Consider the following 25,244-nt stretch of genomic DNA (forward strand, 5'->3'; position numbering starts at 1 on the left):
TTAAAGCAATAGGGTCTCTTTCTTTGCAATTGCTTCTATGTTCAGGGCCAGAAGCTGTCCTCAGCTGTGTGGCCACCCCTGAGGCTGGAGAGGATTTCATTTCCACAGGATTTGGCTGATGTCACGGTTTTAAGACTCCATCAAACATTCATTGTTGAGCTGTCTGTAGTAACTGCATGCATATTTTTTAGCTCGTGTGTGTATTTTTAAACAACTGTGTTGTGCACGTTTTTATGTAAATATAAGATGTTAATTCAAATGTACCGATTCTCTTGGTGTTATCCCAGCTCTGCATTGTGCACTGCAGCAGCTGTGTCATCAGAATGCAAGAAACTGCTAGTCAGCCTGAGTTGCATTTCTAGAAGTGTGCAGGCTTTATTCCTTTGTGAGCCATCCATCAGAAACATAGGCAGGTGCATTTTTCATTGAGGAGTACCGGGGAGGGTGGAAAACCAAGAGTCGCTGCTAGTTTCTCACAAATAGGGCACATCTTGTGCTGCACTTTCAGAAACAGGAATGCCTCCAGCATCTGCCAGCCTTGTAGCCAAAAAGAGGTTACAACCTTTTCATTTGTAAAACATTTCCTGTAATACAGTGAATTATTTACAGCCTTTCATGTTTCTGCACCTGACGGTTTTGCAAACAGAATTACGCATCCTTTTTTTCTGTCTCTAAATTCTGACTGAGAAGGTGTGCTCTGGAATTCGAGTCCTGTTCAGGATTCCTATCTACTGTTACTGACACTTAGTGGCTCTAGGTAGACCCACTGTACTGAGCAGGGGCATAGATTGGCAGACACGTGCACATGAAGTAGTCACGTAGAAATTTACAGAGGTGACTCCAAAGAACCATTTAATCTGTGATACTTTCTGTTCCACCCCCCAAAAGCTTTCCAGTCTTACCTGAGAAGCGCAAACCCCTGTGCTTCCGCAGTTAAGGTAATGATTGTGGCTGAAACAAAAAAGAAGGAGAGAGGTGCTATCCCCAGACGTCCCCAGAGCACGGTGAGTTAGACAAAGCAGTGGCCTCAGGAGGACACCAGAGCAAAGAGCTCAGTGCTTTGTCAGGTCTCTGGCTGCTGACTCACAGCAATCCTCAGGCTTCTGAAGCAGAGCTCTGCTTCTTTCAGCTCCTGCGTATAGGAGTGGTGTGACTAATCTGCATCCCTATTTTTTGTCTCCTGGTAATTTTCTGAGTTGGCATCATAGATCTTCCAGTCATTTCAGGGAGAGGTTTTATGTGGAGTAGGTGTTGAGCAGGTTTCTGTACACACGGGGATGGTTTTGGCATTCTGCAATCCTGAGTTTTCCTCTCCGTCAGGCAGAGCGGTGGGGTGCGTTAGCAGACCTCCAGTGCCCTGTGCATGCTGGAGAGAGATTACAACCTTTGCATGTTGCTAGTATTTAAAGGATTTTGAAGACAAACCATTTATTTTGTGGGGTTAAGCGTTTCTTGGCATCTTTTAAGGAGGGCAGCGTGTACCTGTGTGGTTGATGTGCTGAGTTGTGTGTTCACAAGAGGGAGGAACCAACTGCAGAAAAAATATCCGAGAATACGTTCTGTACAGATTTGCTTCACGTTGCCCTGCCAAGCATGTGCTGCTGGGCAGTTTGCACAAGCCAGAGCTGGTGAGGCCTGGTGCTGTCTGCAGCGTCCCGTGCCCTGCTCAGCTGTGCTCTGTGTTACCCCCTGGCACAAGCAGGACGCCAGCGGCTGTAACCACAGCAGTGTCTGGCTGAAATACCTGGGGAGGGATAGCAGGGGAAGAAAAAGCAGTCCTGGGCGTTCGGTCCTATCTCAGTGTGTGTGTCACAAAGCCAGCAGGATGGTCGACGGCCGCGCGGGAGGCACTGCGGTGGTGGGATGTGTCGGGGGCAGCCAGCTGTGCGTCCTCCCTGCTGCCTCTGAGAAGCCCTACACAGAACTGAAGCCTTGCTCACCCAAATGTGCTCTTTGCTGTTTGTGTGCCTAAGGCCGAACAAGTGCTTAAACAAGGTGATTCAGGCCCTAAATACCAGCTCCGTGCCTCTTGTTCTTCCTCTTTTCCAAGCAAGATTCCTGATAGATTCCCACGGTGTGGTTTCTTTGTAATAGGGATAAAAATACCGTAAGAACAGAGCTTTGCTCCTGACATAGGGAAGAACAGAGCATTACAGTATTTCCTTAGGAGGAGAAGACCGGTATTAATGGCAAAATAAATGCAAGCTATTAATACAACAGCAGTATTAGTTTACAGACTTAAAAATAGGTCCATATAGGGCTCATATATTTTAATCAAGTGGCTTTCATTGGTGGCTCCTTTGTGATAACGAAGTAGACTAGAGAATAGCAGTAGGATGAAGTGACTTGTAATTGACAGCTTGGCACCTAATAGCGAAGTACCAAGTTGCATCTGAGGGGGTAGTGGGTGTAAACTCCTTTCAAAATCTATTCACTGTTAAAAATTTGCATAGTAGAAATGCAGCATTATCTGGCTGTGTCAGTAATTGTGTAATGCTGTCTATTAACAGCCTGGCCAAATTTCAGATTGTTTTGTAACGTTTATGTCACTTGTAATATGGTCTCATGCTGCAATTGGTATTAATATCTTGGCATTTCACCTCATGAGATCGTTTGAAATTAACTTTCTGAGATGTATAAAAAGGGATTTGTTCTCCTCCTCGCACTGTGCTAACAAAACTAGGTGCATTTTGGGCCGCTGTTCTCTTCAGAGGCGTTCTGGTACACTGCTTTCAGCAGCCACATATTTTACCCTTATCTGTGTCTGGCCAGCAAGGCGCGTGTTGCATGGGCAGGAAGTTTCTGGTTTACCAGGCAAAAGCTGTATTCATGACAAAGGTAGCTGCTGTCAGAGCTGCAGTTGCAGGATGGGCTTTACAAATTGCGTCAGTGCCAGAAATCCACTGGTATTCTGCTGAAATGCTTTACGTTTCTTACTGCATTTATTTTTCATGCACGTAGCATTGATTTTTAACTTTATGACGAACAGCCAGGTTCTGCACAGGCCGTTTATTTTAGTCTGATACCGGGTAAGTATTTAAGAGCTTTGTTGCAGGAACAGAACGGCGGTTCAGCCCTCTGGTCCGTGTCCCCCACATCAGATGGTATTAGGCCACAGCGAGGCTGGGATTACTCAGCGTTGGTTAGGTCGGTTCTGCTGCCTTCCGTCGCTCTTAAGGTCTGCTGCCTTTCCACAGGTCTTGGCTAACGTCCATCCGTGATGCCTCTCCTGTCTCTAGAACATCAACTTTCAATTAATTAATATACAAAGTAGACATCGCTTATGCAGGTATTGCTGTGCGGGGCATCTTAGTGTTCAGTTAAGCACCAAAATACAGGGTTGGAAGTCCTCGGTGCCTCTTCCAGGTCTTACACTGACACTTCAGAGTACAGGTAGGCAGAAAAGCCTCTCAGTTCCTGATGCACCAAACAGTCCCCCCTCCAAAGCCCTCTCTGGGCCTTAATATGAACAGGAGAACTGGTGGTCAGGTGTTCCTTAAGTGTCTTTACTTCCTGCCAGAAATAAAGACTTTGTCTTCATTTGAAACAATTAAGAAATTATCTTCAGTTGAGGAGGTTTCAGTAATGGAATATGAGAGCTGAGGAGCTCTCCGCTTCCCAGACGATACGGGTTTTCCAGGGAGCAAATAATCAGTAAAGCAGAGAAAGTGCTGTAACGCACATTCATATCGCTTCAGCTATCTTGCCTTTGGCACGGATTTACCCCTTCGCACAGCACGGTCTCTGTCTCGCTGTGGTTGTGTTTGTGTAGCTGCCTTCTAAAAATAAAACCCCGTCAGAACAGGACTGGATTACGGCGCATGGAAGATCCTCTCCTCCTTATCTGTTAAGCCCCGGCATTGCGAGTGATAGGAGCGTGTTATCAGTGGTAAAGGAAGTATTTGAAGCAGAATCACTTCCGCTGGTGGAGGCATCGGCTGCCAGGAATTCCTGCTGCAGCTCGGCACATTGTTTGCTGTTTGAATGCCTTTGGCAAGCTGCAGCCTTCCAGCCAAGACGCTGGGCTGCATTTCAATGGTGGCTGCGGTTTGCATCTGTGATTGCATTTTCTTGTTGTGTCTTAAGAGTTAGAAGCATTGCAAAGAGCAGTTCGATTTTCTGGTGCCTTTTATCAGCAAAGTCTGTTGAGATGTTCTGGGGGGTCGTCCCCTTTTGGTGATTTGTCTTCTTTTTTTTTTATTTAATAATCCTACGGGGAAGAGGGTGGGGAGGGGAAGTGTGCTTGTGAAGGTCTCTGTTAATCATACAGATTTTTTTTTTTTTTCCTGTGATGGATTGCAAAGGAAACAAAACTGGGAAAGCCTGCCCAGATGCCCTCCTCTGGAGCTAACTGGGGTGCTTTAACATGTTTTGGCCATGACTAAAGGCCGAAACATCTCTGCACAGATCAACCAGAAGCAACAGGAATGTCAGTGCTCCCTGACCTGTGTCTGTGTGGAGTCAGACGGCCCCCATCTCCTTCCAGCCCTGACTGGAAATGAAGCCTGCACGCTGCCGTCGGTGGAGGAGGGATTGTTCGTTCCCTCAGCCCTTCCGTGGGCATGGCAATTTTCAGCATCTTGGCCGTCATGACCAGCTGCAGGCTATAATGTCTTCATTTGTTCCGCTCATTTGTGAAGTGTTTAAAGAGGAAAAAAGTATTTATTTAAAAAAGTGAATCATTAAATAGCAGTCCTCCCTGCCCGACTTGTTCACTTGAAAAGATGGAAGAGCACAGTAAAATCCCCCAAACTGGCCTGGTTTTTGCTGTGTATTCATGCTGTGAAAAATAATTTTGCTTGGTTTTGCTTTGCCTTTAAAAATATCTGAGTGGTTATGGCATGTATACCACATTGAATACTACGTGGTGCTCCTTTTTAGCCTGCCTTCCATCTGTGGGTGCTGTTACTCTCCCCCCGTGCCCGTTCCCTTGTTCTGGCAAGTTGTGTCCCCTTCTGCAGAGCAAGGCCCCCTCCTCCCGCCGGCCTTTTCCATGTGGTTTCTTTACCATCACCTTCCAAGTGGCAGGGGGAGATGTTGCAAGGGCTGCTCTTAAGGACATGGGTATAGAAAAACAACGATGTTCATAATGTGGAAACTGCTTTTATTAACTTAATAATTCCAGCCACAACTCCCTGAAAATTGGCACAGTCTACAGCCAAGATCAACAGATTTCTAAAATTTGGAGTCTCTAGGCGAAGCTTCTCAATGCCAAAAAAGTGAGGAAAATATTCAAGTAAGTTCATCTCAGTTTTTGGATTCTTCTCCTTCCCGGTTTTGCATCCAGCTTGCCACTCAGAAAAATTCCTCCCTGGAACAAGATCACACCTGTGAAATTCCAGCTTGTTTGGTTTTCTTCCAGCGTGGATTTTAAAGTGGGAGGATGACTTCAGGTGCGGAAGCGTTGATCTCTCTCCACAATGCCTCGCTACAGCTGCTGGCACACTCACCACTTGTTTTATGGTTGTTGCTGGCCGTAGAGTAAGCTAACAGCCTTGTTAGTGAGCTCTCTCCAACGGGCAGGGCTTGCATAAATTGTCTACCACTCTGTAAAACCTGCTAAAAAAAGTGTCAGGAGATAATTTCAGGGCTAAGGAGGGGATCAGGATCTTGCTGCACTCCTTCCTCGCCTTGGCTGGCGGTTACCAGAATCACGACTTTATAAATCTGTTTTATCTTTTTTAAAAAGGAAAAGGTAATTTGTCTGCCATTGCTCACCTGGCTGGTTATTGAATTGCCTGTCATAGGGAGGAAAGGTTTTTTTTCCTCTCAGTCTTTCTTTAGATGATTTCTCTCTGATTTCACAGAATCACAGAATCGTCTAGGTTGGAAGAGACCTCCTTTATTTTAAGGAAATTAAAGGGAATTTATTTTTATGTCCTTTATTTTAAGCTCATCATCTAAGTATATAAATAGAAGGATAGACTATGACCTGCAAATTATTGTTAAAAGCAAATGAGATTGTACCTGTTAATTCCGTTGAATTTGTATTGTTGTTACTTTTTTCTCCTTTTGCCTCTGGGTGCTTTTGAATGTTTGTGTGGGACGACTCGTGTCTCCTCTGGGTGTGCTTCACCAGAACAGAGCCCAGCTGGGTCAAATGGCAAAGCGAGGGTGCTCCAAGGGTCTGAGCGTTGCCCACCCGGTGTGTTTCTTCCCTGTCTTATTATAACATCAGAAAATAACCGTGCAGATTTGGATAAGCATTTTCTTAGACTTAAATACCTTGAGGTAGGCGATGTGCTGAGGACCGGCAGGTCAGAGTGGTTTCAGGGAAGTCTCTGCGCAGTTGGCTCTTCTTTTAGCTGGGGACTTCTAGCACTCACATTTGAAAACGGTGACCTCCTGCAGGAGTCCAGCTTACTTTTTACTTCCCCTGCATTTAACACTGAAAATATGGCAAACTTGTGTGTGGATTTTTAGTCTTTGCTGGTGCATAGTGGCTGTTTGATGACATGAGTAAGTCTTAAAAGCGACCGTAATAAGCCCAGCTGTTAGCTCTGGCGTTGACCTCCTGCCGTTTGCCACCATCATAAATCACCTTTAGCAGCATGTCACAGAACTGTATAAAAATTGTTTTAATTAGTAACTGGAGCAGAGTTGTGTTGGAAAATTTTTCTTCCCTCAGGTTTAATGACTTGAAAAAAACAGCTGTATTATACATATAATTAAAATATATTAAAAATTTAAAAGGAATCCATGTGCTCCAGAAAAGTAATCCCTATTTCACTAGCGTTTCATAGGCTGAAAGAGGATTAAAACTCTTTGTTTCATATACAATAAGCCGTCCTGCTAACAAGAGAAACGTTAAAATGAGCCTAGTATTGTACTCAGAGATCTGCAAGGATGCCGAGCCAGTGTGGTTTTAACAGCTAGAAACTTGGTGTCGATACGACCCCCGGGGATTTCTGGAAGCAGGGGTGTGTTTTTGTACGTGGGGGTTTGTCATGCCAGCACCAAACGTCGTTTGGACCATTTACGTGTTGTGTTCACTGCGCCTGCTTACAAAAAGGGAAGTTTGTTTTATTTGTGCTTGGGGGCCACATCTCGAGGTCTGATGGCAGAGTGGGGCTGCGAATTCGGAAGCTGTTCGTTCATTCATTCATTGGCTTAGCGTCCCAGTGGAAGGTGGGTGCCTGTGAGCTGTAGCTGTAAGCGTTTGTCTTCGTGTCCTGGCTGAGAAGTGCGGGTGGGAGGCGAGGGCTGCTTGCGAGGAGATCCCTTGCCCCTTGTCCCATTCATCTGAGCATCCCAGGCGTGCTGTGGCTGTGGCGCCAGACCCGCCGTGTCCGGGAGCTCTGCGGAGCCCCTTTACTTGTGTGATCTGCTTTCCAGGTGGGTTCCAGACCTGGAAAATCAGCACTGCTTCCCCACCTGCTTCCCTCGGTAATGTAACATGTGGCGTGGTGAAGTCAAGCTTGTTCTCTCGTTATAAAATCGGGGAAGAGTTGTCTTTGAGTGTTCAAGGAAAAGCTTGTCACTGCTGTCAGACTGTGATGGTCTACCCTGCCAGGCAAGGAAATGTAGAGGAAAGCACTTGAACTAATGGTGTTTGCATACTACATGTGAAAATGTTTGCTGTACTGTGACAGGACTCAGTGCGACACACATAGCTGTGTGTGTACCACAGAGGATGTTTCTAGGTCTGCTAAGCTGAGACCCAAGTTTTCTTGTTTGTTTTACTTGCAACAGAGACAGATTTGTGCAGAAGATTTCCCGTGAACCTAAACTTTCCCAAGGGTCTGGGTTCAGACAGATTTGTCATTTTAAATGGGTAAGCGTGCACACAGGCACATATTCTCACCCACGCGTACCATTATAATGTCTAGGAGGCATTTAAACATGTTTGTAGACTTTGATAGTTGTGTTATTTTATCCCTTGCTGTGGTGTGTGTGCGGAAAATGGAGGCTTCTGTTTCCTCCTGGGCATCCATACCAAAAAGCTCTTTGATCTCTGGTGAGGATTCCAGAGATATCAATTCCTTATTTCCTCTGCCTTTTCATTTCTGCCTATTGTGTCAACAAAACCTGCAAATTCAGGTTGCTGTTTTCCTGGCAAAACAGTATAAAATTAACTGCTACCATTAAACATCATGTTGAAGCAGTTTAGCAGTGCACTTGTGGTTTGGGTTTGTTTTTATTTTATTTTATTTTATTTATAAAATACTTGAAGGAAGAAGCTCATGATGCTTTCACTTCCTCTTCAAGACTCACTCTCCTAAAGTGTAGCTTTTTTAAATTTCTCTTTAAAGTAACTGAAGAAACTTTAATTCTAGTATCTGTTTTTTCTTCGTTCCATCCCTCTACCATATGAATTGAAGAACCATTAATAATAACTAAATGACTTGCTATGGGACATATTTTTAAGGTGCAAGACCTCATTTCTTCTTCTCAAATATTTCCCAGAAGGAGCTTTTATGAGAAGCTTGTTTAGATCTGCATGCAAATGTTTAAAGCCCCATCAAGTGTTTTTCTGAATGACTGGGGACTGGTTTGTGAGTTGCAGTCAGAGCTAACACCTCTAACTGCAGAGCGAGCTTTTGGCACCATCATGCTCAGAGTTATGTCAGTAATAATTCAGAGGAAAGACTGTTGCTTAATAGACACCAGCAAATCCAGTATTATAGGAAGTTGGAAAATGAAAATATATAGTGCTGTATACTTTATGTATGTTCAGGATCCGTGAACCTGCCCTAAAATTAATACTGTTCTACTGGAAGAATGATGAAGCTTTTAAATATGGTTATAAAACAAGTTGCCTTCTAGAAAATCTCATTCTTGGGGTAGGTGATGTTGTCTGGTCCTGCCAATTTATGTTTAGATACTAACAAAAATTCTTGTGAGTTACCTTGAAATTCAGTGCAGCTGTGTAATTGCTCTTTACAGTGCTTGGGTGTTAAACTTATTTATTGCAAATATGACATGTCAAAACATTCAGTCTTTAAAGTGACTGATTTTGGACCAAGTTCCAATTTACCAGCTTGAAGTATTCAAACAACCAAAACAACTTCTGTTATTTTTACAGTGTGAGTCCAGGATTTTACTTTCAAAAGCTGGTAAATTATTGACGAACTGTGTATGTGCTGAGTCCTGCAGTAATTATAGGTGCAGCAATCCTGGAATGAACACGGATGCCAGTGGGAGCTGGAGCCTTGGGTTAGGAAGGATTTGCATGGAAGAAGAAATGTCGTATCGGGACAAGGGTGCTGCCTTGCTAAGGTGAGGGGAGCTCAGGCTCCTTTAGCCCTAGTGTAAGGCTTCAGAAGCATCAGATCCAGATTCAGAGCCCACTTCCACGCACCTTCTCTTGTGGCTCAAGGTTTGTTTTAATGCCAGGCCTTGCAATCTGTTTTAAAATGGAATAAAAGTTAGATTGGGTTTGGAAACTCTTCTCGGAGAAGTGACCTCTTACTCTAGTGCATGCGTTTTGAATTATTAATGCATTTTAGCAGTAGCACCAGAGCTGTGATGTGCACTTTGAGAACACCCGGGACAAGCTCTGCTGGTTTTTATTTCCCCCAGTACATGGTCTGCATTTCTTCCAGCTCTGCCAAGCCTCCCTTTATCCATCACTTTCTAGTTACTTTAAACTAAGTGGAGTTCAAACTAAGCAGAAGATCTTTTTAGAGCTGGTTTGTGTTGCTGCTGAATCAGAGGGCACAGAGAAGTTTTTGTCCTTCACTGAGCTGTGAAGATTTTCCTTCTGCCTCTCCTGTCTAAAGGATTTGCAGGCTGCTAATAAAGATCCAAACACAAGTTCTGGTCGGGTGGCGGGACGTGGGAAAGCACATCCAGCAGCTTAGAGGTGTCCAAATATTGTATTGGTTATAAAGACATCATCTCGACTGAAGATGTGCAGAGGATGAAATGCATACCTACACTGTTGGGAATAACGTCAGCGTGAAGCCATCAAGGACAAAGACATCTTTTGCTTGTTAAAAGGTTTTAAGATTATCTGCAAAGATGAAAAGGAGTTTTATGTCCTAGGTCTCAGATTATGAGGATGCCTTTTTGCTTTTGAATTATTATTATTGTGTTTTTCCTGTTACTGATCTGCATTGTCATTATTTCTGTATCTGTGCTATGGTGTGCTTGCCATTAGGTATACCTTTTCACGTGTAAAGTCACTTCCCGCTCAGATGTGTCATAGGAAGGGGGAGCTCCGAGCACGGATGCCTCTGGTCACGCTCACGCTGTGAAGAGCACACGTGCTCCTGCCCACCTCCCTGCCTGCTGCCCCCTAAAACCAACGAACAATTAACAAAAGGATCATCTCTGCCATGCCGCGTTTCTCCCTCTGGCGTCTCCTCTCAGGCAGCAGTTAAAGGATCGGGCCGGTCGTGGCTGAGGCCCTCAAGCCTGCCATAAAAAAAAACAGGTAAAACGTTAGGCTATTTTCAGGTTTTAAAGAAAAAACAAATCCTAGAATTCTACATTAAAAAAAGGAAGATAAACTCTTGTTCACTGCAAGCAAGCACCAATAATGTGCTGTGGGGTCTTTGTTGTTGGTTTGTGTTCTAAAGGGAAAATAGAGGATTTTAATCTGAATTTGGTTGCTGTGGGAGAAGACCCAGATTGGTAACTTCTGATCGTATGAATGATATTTGTTTGCTACTTTAAGGGGTTTGTCTGCTTGATTTCTGCTTTTTTAGGGAAGAGGAAGGTTGCCTCAGACTTGAAGACTTCTCAAGAGTAACTTAAGTAGAAACTTTTAAACAGAAAAACTTCAATTAAAAGCAGGTCTCATACTGCCCCATTCTTTTTTTAACAAGAGAGAACTCCAAGCCTTTTTTACCTCTGAGCTGGTGCCTTGTTCTTCGTTGCCTGCTGTGCTGCTGGGAGCTCTTCATGAGCAGTGAGATATTTTTAAGATTAATTACCCATAATTACTATTCACGCCCAGAGAGACCAAAAAATAATAGGAGCTTGTAATTGCAACTGATTTTTGAAGTCTGCTAAGTAGGAACTTACCTAATTATGGCCACAACTTTGGTTGTGATCTTTTCAAAAGTCAGGTAAAGCAGTGCTGGGGTTGGTCAGTATTTGACCTGGAAATTTCTTGTTTTGGCCCTGATTTTGGCAATTTCAGTAAACGATGCTCTTCCTTCTAAACTATTTCTTATCTAGTACTCCAGCGCCGTTGTGCAGTGGGCATGATGGCCAAGGAAGTCAGAAGTTCCCCGGGTCCTGATATAACCAATGGGGGGCACTTAACTCTGGTGTCATTCTTTAGGAAAAAGATGAGCACGATCATCTCATTGCTTCCTTTTCGGGTCTTAGACAAAATCAAAATCTCTATCTGCCTTTGCAAGTCTTGTCCCATGAAGAAGGGTGAAAGTCAGATGCCAAAGGCATTTGTGCTCACAGCGTTCCTTCTCACGTGCATTAAGTTTACTCTGCAATGAAATCTGTACTGCTCTGAGGTGCTTTTGAACTGCCGGGATGTTCCAAAGGGGAGCCGTGATCAAGAATAAATCCACGTTGTGTAACGAAAGTTGCACTTCCTGAGGTCAGGCTGCACTCTTAGTAAATACGCTGCTGCACTTCTCCTCTAAAACTTTTTTTTTTGCTAGGCTGTTTTTCAGGGTTAGTTTATGTGGCATTTTCGTGTGATGTATTTTGAGTCTCCTTTGGTTTGGATGCTTTGTAAGATGCAGATGAAACAATTCCTACAAGCAGTGAAATTTGAATTATATTAAAATAGGTGTTCCTTCGCTTGTTTCTCCCCTTTCCCCCAAGTCTGTTGTATATTAATTTCCTGAATCCATCTGTCATTTCTTTGGTTGCTTAGGAATAGCTGAGAAGCAAAGTGTGTTCTGAACTGATTTTAACAAAAGTTTCAATGGTGCTGTCAGAGTTTGTTAAACTTTTTTTTAATCCTTTAATTGAAAGAAAGCCTTCAGTGAGGTCGTCATCTCTGCCAGGTTTGTGTAGGATGTTTTGATTTAAAACCAAACCTAAAGTATTTGTTTTGTTTTCAAGAGTCAAGTGTTGCTTTCCCCTCTCAGCTTGGTTTAACTTGTGCCTAACTAATGTCGTAAAGATGAAGAACTTGGGTCATTCGTTGACTCTTCTCGCGACAGTCCTGAAAAAAAAATGTTTCAATTTTTAATTAGATTAAAAAAAAAATGGAGAGGGGGAAGACTTCCATTTTTAACAACCAATTACCGATGTACTCCTACAATTCTTGTGTATCAAATGGATGAGTTTTTTAGTTTTCCTTTGAAAATCACTTTGGATGTGGTGATGTACTATGCTTTCTGCTACAATTAGGAGTGTATTTGTCTTGCAAGTTGCTATGATCAGATTAAGGCTAAAACCACCACTGTAAAACAAACTGTATCTGCATCAGTAATACTAAATCTCAGTGCTGCTGTAACATGTCCTTGAATTCCAAAAGGGCTGCAGCGTGGATTACACGTAAGCCCTGCGCTGTCAGATGTGCTGCGTGTGTACACTCAGTGTTCCCCAGACAGAAATCTGTTCTTTTAAATATGCTCACTTCAGTGGCTGTGGACAGTCTGAGTTATTGGGAAGGCCTGTAGCACTTCACACCTTGTGTGTGCTCATTTAGACAAGCTATTGCATCAGAGCTTTCTGTAGGTGAGTGTGTGTTCTACTCCCAGTTGCTGACAATTCACTCTTTTCTTTTGGAAACTCGGAAGTTCTTCGTACAAAGCTTAACTGAACTGCCAGGATAATACAGTGAAATAAGACTTTGAATTCTTTGTTTGTCCACAATTTGGAGCTGTGGGGGGCTGTCTCCTGGAATTGCTCTGCTCCTTGCTCTCCTGCACGTGGCAGTGCTTTCCATGCGCGGACAGCAGCCTGTGATCGTCATCACTAACCGCTCACCTCTGGCTGCCACGGGGCGATGAGCATCGCGATGAGCATCGCGTCACCCGCCGGGAGGAACCGAGTCACCTGCATTGCTGGGTGGCCTCAGGGATGCCGTGTTGGAGCGGTTGACGCTATTATTCTTATCCTCGTGGTTGTCTTCATCAACGTCAGGCAGAGCTGAATCATAACAGCCCATCTCCTGGAGGTCTGCAGAAATCCAGAGAACAAGTGTGCCAGAAGAGCAAACTTCTTAGGAGCTTTCAGAGAGTAGGGCACACAGTGGCAGAGTTAAACCAAAAGCTTTTCTCTTTGGGGAGTGCAGTTAAATGCTTAAATGCAGAACTGGGAGCCCAGCTCCGCGATTCCAATGGGGAGATCTCAGGTGGAGCCTGCAAGGTGTAGACCTGGTTCCAGCGTGACCCAAGTTGTTCAAAGACCACCTTCCCTGATCTGTCATCTGGGAAATTTAAAGGTTAAAATTTTCTTTTCAAATCTTTGTTGCCTTATCTTCTGCCTCTGGCATTTTAGTAGAGTTTTCTAGAGTGAAAATCTGTGGGTTTTAGATCCAAGAACTTTTATGGAGTTTTCCTGTATTTGTAACTCTTGAAGTTTACTCTATTGGAGACAGCCGATTAAGGTTTTGAGACATGGATCAAAAACAAACAAATAAACAAAAATTTCCACAAGATAAGTTTTATGAAACATTTCATAAAAATAAAAATAATCCTATTTATTGAGCTTTTCCAAGATTATTTCTGTAATACCATGGATAGAAGGCATTTTGCTTTACTGTCCTTGCTGCCCTTCACCGAGTCAACATACAGAAGGTGCATTCTTTTATCTGCAAAAGCATTTTTCTTCCTCCCCTGGGATTTTGGAAACGCATGTGATATACTGCTTTGCCTCATGACATAAATAATCCGCTGCAGGCAAGTAATGGGGTAATTCCTGTGTGTACTTGCAGTCTGGAAAATACAGCTTCACGATTTCCAGTTGGCCACTCTGTGCGTTTGCAATCCATTTCATATAACCGCTGGGAAAAAAACAGCATTGAAGTGGTCATGGTCTCGAGTGACCTGAAATGTCGAAGGCTGGCTTGTACCCTGCTGTTGTGCTTCACGATGCCGTCTGTATTTCTGTGATCGCACGCTGGTTTTCAGTTGGGACTGGGCTGTGCAGTTCCTCCCCACCTGCCTGATCTCTGAAGTGCCTCAGCAGCGCTGGGGACGGCCTCAGGACAGCAGGAGAGGATTTCTCTTACTTGCCTGGCACCTCTCTGCTGCAGTCAGTGCTTTACTCACAAGGACAGTCTGTTTGACCTCGATGTAAGTAAGCCCTTACTGGGCAGGGCTTATTTAGTGAACTAAGAGCTTCACTTCCTAGTGAAGCTTGTCTATTTAGCAGGAATCCATCTTTATACAAGGCCCAGAAAATATCTAGAATAAAAAAATCCCCTTGCTTTTTGTTAGCCATAAGGCTGCAATTAATACTTAAGAGGATGGGCTGTTTTTCAGTGCAGTGTAATGTGTTTGCTTTTCCTGGGCTGAAAGCTCCAGTCCTTCTAAAGCAGTGTCTCCAAGAAATAATATCAAACCCAATCATATAATTAGATTAAAAGCTGTGGGAATTTCAAAGTAATTCTCATTATTAGCTAGGCATTTGTCTGCCATAAGGGTGCACATGTATCTTCAAGCCTTTCTCAAAGAGAGTGAAGAAATCTGTTTGTTTAAGGAAACTTGAGTTTCTCACATAATTGCTTAAGACTTTAACATGATTATCTCAATCTTTTTTCCAACTCATTATTTTCAGAACTGAAAATGGATGACAGTAGTGTCACCTATTTCATTTTAATGACTGCATTATACCAGCTTTCTGTCTGCTGAGTAGTGCCTTCTGCCAGAATTATTGAGGCTGAAACCTTATAGATGAAGTGGTAGGCACTTTCTGAGCACGGGTTATGTTGACCTTAGATGAAACATCTAATTTTCAGACTCTTCTTACAGATTTTCATCATTGATTTGGTTGAGATAACAGTAAAACAACCCGCTGGCTTTAGGGCATTCGTGTGTCTTGTTGGAATAATGGTACCTACAGATCTGTACCCATGTGGACCTCTATCAAGGTTTTAGCATCTCCGTTTTGGAGTGGTAGGAAACCAGGGCAGGTGTGTGAACAGCAGAAAACAAGAACCATGCACATGGTTGTGTTTGCACTTGAAGAGAAGGAGAGGTGCAATAAATACAGGCATCGTGATTCCCCTTGGAGTTTCATGTTAAAGCCAGATATTTTTAGTCTGGCTGAAGTTTTGTATGCAACATCTGGCTAAAGGGGGAAGTTTTTGTTTTTTCTCCTAGCAAAATTTTCTTTTTTCAGAAAATCAATTAGTCCATGTATCTCTTCTGGTCATTTTCCAGCTCCCCTTTCCCAGAAAGGAGTAGATGAGAGGAAATACTTCCATCTAGTCTATTCCACGCTTTAGCACTTGCTCAAGTTTTTGTATAGAAATGCCTGTGGTGATCTAAAACATATGGGAGTTGTGCACTGCGCCTCTGCACCCAGCTGTGGAACACGGGCTTTCCTTTTTCTTCATAAAAAAAAAAAGGAGAGGGGAGGATTTAAGATGTGAAATTGTAAAACATCCTTTCTCACACATGCATGTGTGCACAAAAATTGTGTGCACACCCTCACGCTTCCAAACTGAAGTTGAGCAAAGAAATGAGCAAGTAGCTAAAGGTCATGGGCTTAATTTGAAAGCTCTGGGAGTCCTGTAGTCGTAGAGTAACCTTTATGTAAAACTGGGGGCGGAGGCACAGTAAATGCCAAACGCACCGGGTTTCACACGGCCGGGTTGGTAAAGATGAGTGGTTGTTGATCTTTCCCACTTCTGGGGTCATGGGAGGAAATAGAATAAGCTTCCCCTCAGCTTTTATCGCTTCCTCCTCCAGCTAAGGGGAGATTATTTTCCTTCATTTGCTGCTCCTCTTGTCAGCAAGAGAGGTTGGTATTTAGCCAGATAATAAATAATGCTTTTCCTGGGGAAGCAGTTCTCAGATGTGGTTGTAGTAACACTGATTTCTCCCCCTCGTAGCTTTTCTGTCTTGAGCCTAGTCCTGCAGATCCGTGCTTGGAAAGATATGGTTTGCGTAAATGTGATGTGCAAAACTTGTTTGGTTTTGCCTACAGTCTGTTTCCCAAGCTTTTAGAGAAGTTTTGATGGTGCCTTATTACCCACTGACATGTTTGTTCGTCCTTTTGAGTAAGTTTTTGATGACGAAATTTGCAGTGGAAGTATTTTTGTGCAATCGGGCTTATTTACTGCTGCTCTGTAAATGGAAAATAAGGGATGTTACCCAGCCCAGCCCACTTCTCCATTTGGCCTATGTATTAAAAACAAAATGAATGCTCTGTTTGGATGAGAGAAGGTGAGAAATCACAGTACAAACCTCTCTGCACTCCGAGTAAGAGAAAAAGCTGTGGCAGTGAGACAGGATCAATGGCTAGATTAAGCAAATTGGGCTTCTCGTTGCCACAGCACTCTTCCTCCCATCAGAATGATTGCTTCTGGGGCTGCTTTTATTGTTCTTTCTCCTCTCCCAGAACTCCTGAGGAGATTTCAGGTATTTAAGGCATTTTTTCCAGTGACTGATTATTATCAGTGTGGGAAAAAAAAAGTGAATATTGATTTAGTGGGGGAGAAAAAAGAAAAAGCAAGTGAGCAAGAGACTAATAGCCTGCAATGACAGGACTGTATCAATTTTCAGTTCTCTCAGAGGAATAATATGCTTGTTTCCAGCAAATGGAAAAGGAGAGTCTGACTAAAACTGTCACTGACCTCCCACAGCATTTAATGGATTCTGGAGCTCCGAGCAGAAGAGGCAGTCATAACTAACTCCGGGATTTTAATGCACTTTCCTTGAAAGTCAGCAGTTTTATGAAATGCCGTATGCAGGAAGATAAAACGTATATGTATCTTACAGAGCTGTAAAAAAAATTTATATTCACTGGCTTACTCTTTTTTTGACCGCGGATGAAGGCGTTTCTCAATAAGCTTAAACAAGCCCACGTTAGAGCTTCTGCTTGGTTTCTACCCTTAACATGTGTTGCCAGCATATAAAATGAGCCTGTTTAAAAATGATGGGCGAAGAGTGTGAAGCAGTCCTGCTCCTGGCCCCTTCCAGAGGCTTTTCCGTGCCGGCAGCCCCGGGCGCTGAGGGCAGCGCTGGCTTTGGGCACAGCGACGGGCAGCGGCCGAAGTAAGGGCCCCGTTCTGTCCAGCAGTAGCCAGGGAACGAAAGGAGGCTTTGTTCTGTGGTAAAGCCACTTTTCTTTTGAATAAATAAATAAATAAGCAAGCCCCTTCAGTTGAAGGGTCTCCTTGTTTTTGCCTGGCCCCGCCAAGTGGCTGGTTCCTCACACGGAGCCGTCCCCATTGTCTTGGCGCTGGAAATGCGCGATGCCGTGCCGAGCCGTCCTTCAGAAGGACGGGGCTCGTGAGCCGGGAGATGATTTTGCTCATTTTCCTTAGGAACCCGAATCATTGCCGAATCCCACCGTAATTTGTGGTGCGGTGCCACCTAGCGTGCGGAGGGCGTTCAGGCCTCTCCTGCTCCGCAGGCCCGTGGCCGCGGTCGTCTTCTCCTCGCCTCCAGCAGCAGCGGTGCGCGGGGAGAGATGCCTGTAGCAGTACTTGTGTGCCATGAGCTGTCGCTTTTCAGAAGTCTCGTCTTTACAATTGTTTGGCGTTTTTGGAGCGAGGTGAGGCTGGGGAGTAGAAAAGGGCAGGAGAAACGGTGGTAATTTGCGCATCCTCATCATCTGCTCATCCGTCGGCTCATTCTGCGGTCATAAGCTGATTTTGTATCGTTTGTGTGTTTCTTAAATCACATCAGGAATTATTTTTTGTCATTTAGAACATGTCCAGTGGTTGGTAGGTGTTTATATCCAGTGTGTTTTACCGTTGCACTTTCATTACTCAAGAGATGTCATTACGAATCCGTGCTTGAGTTCGAACCCCAAACCCTGCCCACCTGGAAGCCATTTGGATCTGACTTCTCTGGTCTTTGGGCCTGTTGTTGGTGGATCTGATGCAGGAAAAACGTGACTTCATCCCTTGTGCTGTCGTTCTTCCTTTGCGTTTTGATCCCCTAGTTGGCTCTTTTAAATTCTGCTCGTATTAAAACACGGCTTTTCTGTCAGCGAGACGGAGGAATCCTTCCCTCTCCTGTTCCGACAAGCGTGTAACAGCAGCGGTGCGCTTGCAGACACGTCCTGGTCCAGCACCAGTGTTGGTATCGCTGTGTGATATCCAAAATGTTTAATTCTGAATACTGCCAGGAGGGGGTCTGTGCCTTCCCAGGTGATGAATGACTAAACCTCGGCGCGCTAAAGGCTGCCAGAGAGGATTAATTTCTGAATAATCTCATTTTGGTTTCAATTGATTGTGAAATCAGACTTTAATAGGGTGTGAAATGGAAATAGAGAGAGGTAACACCAGCTGCCTTTATTTACATGTGTTAATCAGCACAGAGCCAAACAACAACAACAGAACTGGAGCCATTCGTAGTGTTTGAAATGCCTCAGTTTGGCTGTGAACTTGGAAGAATGCTACTTTGCAGATAGGTGGAAGGTCGGTGGCATTTTTTAAAAAACATCCCAAACATGCCAGCATCCTATCCGAACCCTGAAGTTACTGTATTTCAGAAATACCAAAAGTGGCTATGGAAACCCATCATTACATTGAATTAGTTTTGCTTTGAACAGTAATGTGGAAAATATTTACTTTTCCCTTTTTGTGCATAGCCTGTGGTGTAACGAATAACACACAAGAGCGGGCATGTGTGCTTTGTGTATCAAAGTGCCTATTTCCAAATGTCTGCTATTACAGTCACCAGGGTCAATTAACCAGTGACTAAAGGTGGTTTCCTTTGGAGACAGACTGGGTTTTTCTTTTTGGCTCCTCGTTCTTAAATGGTGGGCACCACAATCTTATGGGAATTGGTGTCGGAAGCAGAGCTTGGTCTGCAGCCAGGGAGATTTTCAGTTAGCTGTTCAATGCAGCTTGGTGGGGCGGCAGGGAGAGCAAATACTGATTTGGGTTGTGCTGTAGGTGGTAGTAGGAGATGTCTCGGCAAAACCCATCATGTCCCTTCTGGCTAATTCCCTCTGTTGTTTGACAGCAATTTGATTTGGGTTCCTGCGAAACTTAGGGGTTTTGACGGTGTTGCTTGGGGATTGGTTTTGTTGGAACAAGGATGGTGATTTCTGCAGCAAAGAGCTGAGGCAGGTTCAAGGAAACTTTTTCATTACTCCTCTGGAGAGGAAGAAGCAGCCTCCTTAGCTTCAGCTCATGAGATTTACCCCTTCTTTCCTTTACAGTTTCCCTCACTCATAACCCATAACCTGCCAGAAGGAGCAGAAGATGGGACAAGGAGAGAGTGGCTATGTGATGTAGGGCTCTGTGCATACACTCGGGTGCACGTGCCTCGGTACCCCAGGACATCCACGTGGGAGTTGCTGTACAGAGATGGGTATAAACCTAGTGCGTAGTAGGGTTTCTTTCAGCATCAGCAGTCTCCATGAAAAACGCAGATTTACTGCACACCAGCATGTGAAATTATGCTGTTTTTTCTTACAAAACAATATCTATATTTCAGCATCTGACATACAGTCAGGCTTGTAACCTACATACTTGGCTTGCACAGTTGAGAACTGCATGTTGTTTGTCAGGATGAGGGCAGTGATTTCATTTAACAAAGTCAACTTAGAGAATAGTTGAACTTACAGCTGGATAAAATAGGCTTTGTCAGTTGAGGGGAAAAAAGAACATTTTGGTTATTTACTGGTGTTTCTTTTTCCTGCTATCTGGTACTTGCAAACAAGGAGCATAGACGGTTTTAAAAGGGAAACAAAGTTTATAATCAGCCTTGTCTTATACTAGTAGCATCCTTTTCAGCTCTGTGTACTTATGAATGATATATGCTACTAGTTAGGGAAATACAAGCAAATGAGCAGTACAGACAACTGTTCACACGTTGCTCTGTCGCATTTTACAGGTCATTTCAGGATGCTCTTTGCCTTAGCAAATATGCTTCTCACCTCAGAAGAGATTTTCTTCATTGTCACTTTCTATAACCTCTTTGTGCCAGTGGCAGACGAGTCTGCACATCATTGGAGGCACCAAGTCTGTGTCAGGAATTGCTGTCTGATTTTATCAGAAAAGACCAGGTGCAAGAGGGAGTTGGGACTCAGCTTTCAGATGGGCCGAGGGGCAATGAAGACAGTGCAAAACTGGAAGGCTGCTGCTTGCCGGTTACTACTACCCAGTTTTGCGCAAAACAGGGCTGCTGTGAGGTGGCTTAGGCTTTAGAATATAAAGGCACTGACTTCCTTCATTCCCTAATGTATTTTCTTGGTGCCATTAAAGTACACCATGGTGTCATGTATTTAGGTGTATGAGAAGCAATCTTGTCAATTCTGCCAACTTGTCATGCTTGAAAATACAGCCACCAGCAGCACCTTCCGCTAAGTTTTCCAGTGTAACGGTTACATTTCCACATGGGCAAGCAGGCGTGGAAAATGGATTAACGTTTGTTGCCATCACGGGCAACAAACAGGGAAAAATGGGAGAATTGCACACAGGCAGCAGGACAGGTATCAGCACCGGCGTGAGGTAATTCTGTCATCTTCCTGCAGCATAGACTCTACTTGTTAGAGAAATAAATAAGAAAAGTGTGCAAGAAGAGAGTTTGCTTAAAATCTGCACTCTGCGGTGTTACACTTAAAATGTGAACTTAGGGGAAATTCCAAATGCATGAAGGTAACGGAACATCGCTGTGTCAACACCGCCAGATGCTTACGTGACGATTTTCTGTCATTTTTGTGCCGGCCAGCCCATCCCTGAGACTGGCTGTAACGTCCCAAGCAAAGTAGCTCTTTCAAACAGAGCACCATCTAGAGTAAAAAAAATCAAGTACTGCAATACAGCACTGAAATAGACTTCTGGCTATTCAGGGTAAGACCTGCTGCTGGCTCCTGGAAGATGAAGGCACTCGCAGTAGCCCACCAGCTTCCAAGGACCGACTTAGCCCTGTTGTGGAAATGGTGCAAGTTCCCTGAGCTGGGCTGCAAAGGTAAACGAGAATTTGACCAAACATGGTAATAAAGGCGTGAGGCTGTGCTAAGAAACTGTCAGATATTAAGATTTCTATTTTAATAAGGGAGTTCAAAAGTACAGATGTGAGGGAGCTGATTGTGTTCCCTCCCTTCAGTGGGGAGATAAATGCCAGGCAAGGGCTGGCTGGCTAAAAATAAGAACCCCTGACGTGGTCAGTAAGTTGCAGACGCCTCTTTCTGAGCAGGAAGGACTAGACCTCAGTATCCTGGGCTAGCCAAAGTGCTGTGAAATGGCAGGAGCAGCGTTACGAGGTGTGGTGTTCAGCAGAACTGGTGGCTCTCGGAGCGCTGAAATTGCCACGCACACTTAGCATCGTGCCCGGCGTTGGGGCTGAGCGGAGGGGGCGATCTCCTTGCTGGGGTTATCGGTGCTCAGGCGCTGCGTGGTAAAATCCTGCCAGTGGATAACGATCCGCAAAATCTGGTTTGCAAATGCTTCAGTGTCATTCATCCGATGGCCGTAGTATAGACCCCTTGGACAAGCTAACGTATTTAGGCTGTTAACTGAACAGGGAAGATTTTGACAGCAAACTTTTCATCGTTTGAATGCTCGTTTTCTGCAGGGAGTATGTACAGGGAACAGAGAGCCGTTGTACCTAGGCACTAGGGCACACATCCTGCACTGATCTGCAGCTTGCACAGCACCAGGGACTTGAGAGGAATTTCACGGAGCTTTAGCTCTGAGCAGTTTGATACCAGTGGAAATGAAAGAAGGACGAGGAATCGGCTTGCCCTGAACTGTGCTGTGTTTCAGGCATGTGATGGCAGTTTGCTGTCATTTTTTTTTCTTCCGAGCCGTAGCAGCAGACTTGCGCGCCGCGCCTGAACACAATCCCTGCATGCATTCCCTCCCTCTCTGTTTCTCTTGGCTCTTGTTAAACTCCACGGCTTGTCTTGTGGGACCTTTCCAATGAGAGAGTGAGCGGGAGAGAAAGGAGCAGCGCTGATTTCTCTACAGTGCAAATTGAGCATGAAATGGGCAGTGTGGAAGCGGCTAACGGGGCTGTGGAGGCAGCTCTCGAATGCTATTCATAGGCACGTTCAGCTGAAGAAGCAGCGGCACCAGGAAGAGAGGAGAGGAGAGCGAGTGAACCGAACGTGGGGAGTTTAATTTGATTTCGCTAGCCTGGAGTTCTTGCATTTCGGAGCTGATGCCTGGAAGGTTTTTTCAATTAACTGCTGGGAAACGAAGGAGAGACCTGGAACTGTTAGGCCTTGGCTAGGGATCCCATCCATGGAAAGAATAGATCATTGTAGCAGGGGTAAGTAGTACACAGCCTTTCAGAGATCCTCTATACTTGATATAAGATCCCTTTTGTTTACTGGCACAATGTAATAGCAATGCTAAAATAAAACCGGCTGAAAGAAAGCCTTAAGGATGGCACCAAATGCTAATGTGGCAATAAAGAGTGAGTCAGATTACAACTTCACAGGCAGTGTTTGCTTTGCAGAATTATCAGATGTCCTTTAAAGAGGGCATTTCTTGCATTTTTGTGTAGACTGTCTTGCATTACTGATTTTACAGACAAGGATAATGCAACCTGTGGCCCTCCCTCCAGAGATTAACCTGTGGCCTTTTGGAAGATTTTTGTGCTGAGCAAGTCAGTCTGAAAGACGTATTAATGAGGGACAAGGAATTAACTGGGAGTGGGGCTGGGAAACATCCCGGTAGTGGTTTCCAACCTCAGTAAAAGTGAATGGATGTTCAGATCCTTTTTTTTTTTTAAACTTCTAGTGAGTCTTATACCAATTAGAGAAATGAAGAGCCAGTAAAAAACAAAGGAGTGTGTTGCATTTTATGGTGCTAGATGTATTGCTGATAACACCTAGAACGCTTCCTTTTTTATGGGGCTAGGTTCACCAAAGATTTCTTTTTAAAATGAAAATATTTTATAATACATTTGCTTTTTATCTTTCATGTGTCCTTGAAAGATAATCTCTGGAATATCAAGCAATGTTTATTGGTAAAGAGGATGCACATCTGCTCCGAATGTTTATTTGCACAAGGAATTTTATAACCCTTTATTTGGGTGTTGCTTTTTGACACTGATACGTACCTATATGAAACATAGATTTGGGTGATTTGGTGCAGGGGCACTTACCACTCATCTTAGAGCTGTGCTGACAGGAACCACAGAGAAGTGTACAGTAGACAGATAACTTTTCAGAAGATTACATGCATTATTTTTCATTCATAGACAGTGAATTATTAACGAGACAGAATCACCATTTGCTATCCGGACTTTCTAGGAATGACTCTGTCCACATGCCTACCTCTAAAGTTCCTGCCACGGGCAGCTCGGTGCTACTCCAGGCTCTAGGCAGGCGGTGCAGATCGGTGCAAAGCATCTTCAAGAGCCCTGCAGAATAACTCCGCGAGTTACCCTCGCGCCTCCCCTTGGAAAAGGCAAGTGGCTGTGAGCCCTCGGGATGTGTCCCAACTTCTCCCTTTGTGCTGCCTCAGCTCTCCTGCCTCGCGTGTAGGAGAGCTGGACTTAACCCACTTCCTATTTCCTGCCTATCTTTGCTCGTTGCTTTTCAGCTGGCCCCATGAGCCTTTCGTTGCTCGCTCCCCGATTTGCATACGTGACTAAGGGCATCTCTTTGCGTTCATTTGTGATCTCTGGTAGCTGTCGGGCTGAGTGACACCTTTCACTTGAGCTTGTGGTTAGTGTGACAAGTAAGAGCTGGTGACGAAGCATCTGTGTTCCTAAAAATATGAGCTTCCTAGTTGCCATAAGTCAAAGAAACGGAGAGCTTTCTTGTGTTTTATGTACGTGTATGGGGGTCGGAGTAGGGTAGGGAGGCGTTTGGACTGGCTGCTTTCAAAATGCTGGACTGTTTGCATGGCAGTGCTTCCCGCGTGCAAAATGCAGTAACTGTGAGATTTAAATTCATTGTTTGGAGTCTATCTACTTGACTTGGGCAGGTTTTTTTACTCCTGCTGATCCCTTACAACACAATTCTGTGAGTAGCTGTGGTTTTTTGCTTCCTCCTTCCCTTCTTTCCATCCCTTGCTTCCTTTCTCTCCTTCTTTCTTATGTTTCACATTTTAAAAGCTGTGAATTGGCAGGGAACAACCTGATACGCTCTGGAGCTCTAAGAGACAAACTCCTAACAAATACCGTGCAGCTCATCAAACCTCAGAAGTCTGAAATTGATGAGGAATTCACAGTCCTCTGCCTGGTCCAGAAGTGCTGTTTGCAGGATGCACTCTGAAAGGGCCTTTCCATAAAGATGCTCAAAGATGTGTTCAAACCCTTCTTACATCAAAACCAAACCAACCCCCTCTGCTTGGCCCTGCTTTATCGTACCTGGAGGTATCTGTGCCAGGAATTGCTGCAATGTTTGTAATTACGTTTTGTCAGCAGTGTAATATTAATGGGAACCTCTACCCTTAGCCATTTAACACGTCCTTGCGATTGCTTTTACTAAGGAAACGCTTCACTTACGCGATACATTGTTTTATGGAAAATTGAAAGAGATGACTCGTGTACCTCCAGATTATTTTAATTTCCTTTTGGCCGCACTGCAGTTGTTGCTCTCTCTCCTTTCCCTGCGAGCCCTGACGTCTGTGCAGGAAGCCACACGGGGCCTGCAGGCAGTATCCTGATGGCTGCTTTTCTCCACCCGGCTGGGGCAGGGGTGCCTGGAGGGCTCAGCGCTTCAGCCGCTCCGTGAAAACGCTGAGGCCGTGCAGCAAGACATCGCTCCCTCCTCCTGTGGCTGTCAAAGTGGCGTGTGCTGCTTTCTCCGAGCAACAAAACAACCGTTTAATCAACAACATGCCATAATGGAGGCTCTGTATTTACTGGAACCAGACGCGCTCGTGGTTCTGAGGCCGGGCTTGCCTGGCGAGCTGTCCTTGGAGTAGCTGTGGTTTTGGTTTCCACCATAGGTGCACCAGCAAACTGCTTCTTCCCTTGTGTCCTGTCCCACGGCGTGTCTGCTGGTGGTCAGGAGGAGTAGATGGGGTCAGTGACAGATTCTGCTCATTTCCCTTCTAGTGCCTGATCCCCGAAGCACGTGGCTGTGCAGGAGAGTACGTGTATGTTTGTTCCTGTGCTCCGGGGCTGCTCTCACCCCGGTGCCTGGAGTATTGAGTAGCACCTAATAAGCTCTCTTGAGGATGAGTTTGCAGAAGGAACACGATTGCCTGCGCCCTTCTGTACCCTGATAGGTTCTGGCAGTGATTCCCCAGCTGTGGCCGCAGTTACTGAGTGCGGGACTTT

General features: G+C 44.6%; 1 protein-coding gene across 9 annotated transcripts in view; it reads left to right on the plus strand.

The window, feature by feature from the left end:
• ARHGAP32 (Rho GTPase activating protein 32) overlaps nucleotides 1–25,244 on the plus strand; it is a 262,127-nt gene that overhangs the window by 122,139 nt on the left and 114,744 nt on the right. The window lies entirely within an intron of this gene.

Source organism: Anser brachyrhynchus, assembly GCF_964034855.1.
Source record: "Anser brachyrhynchus genome assembly, chromosome: 25".
Classification (NCBI taxonomy): domain Eukaryota; kingdom Metazoa; phylum Chordata; class Aves; order Anseriformes; family Anatidae; genus Anser; species Anser brachyrhynchus.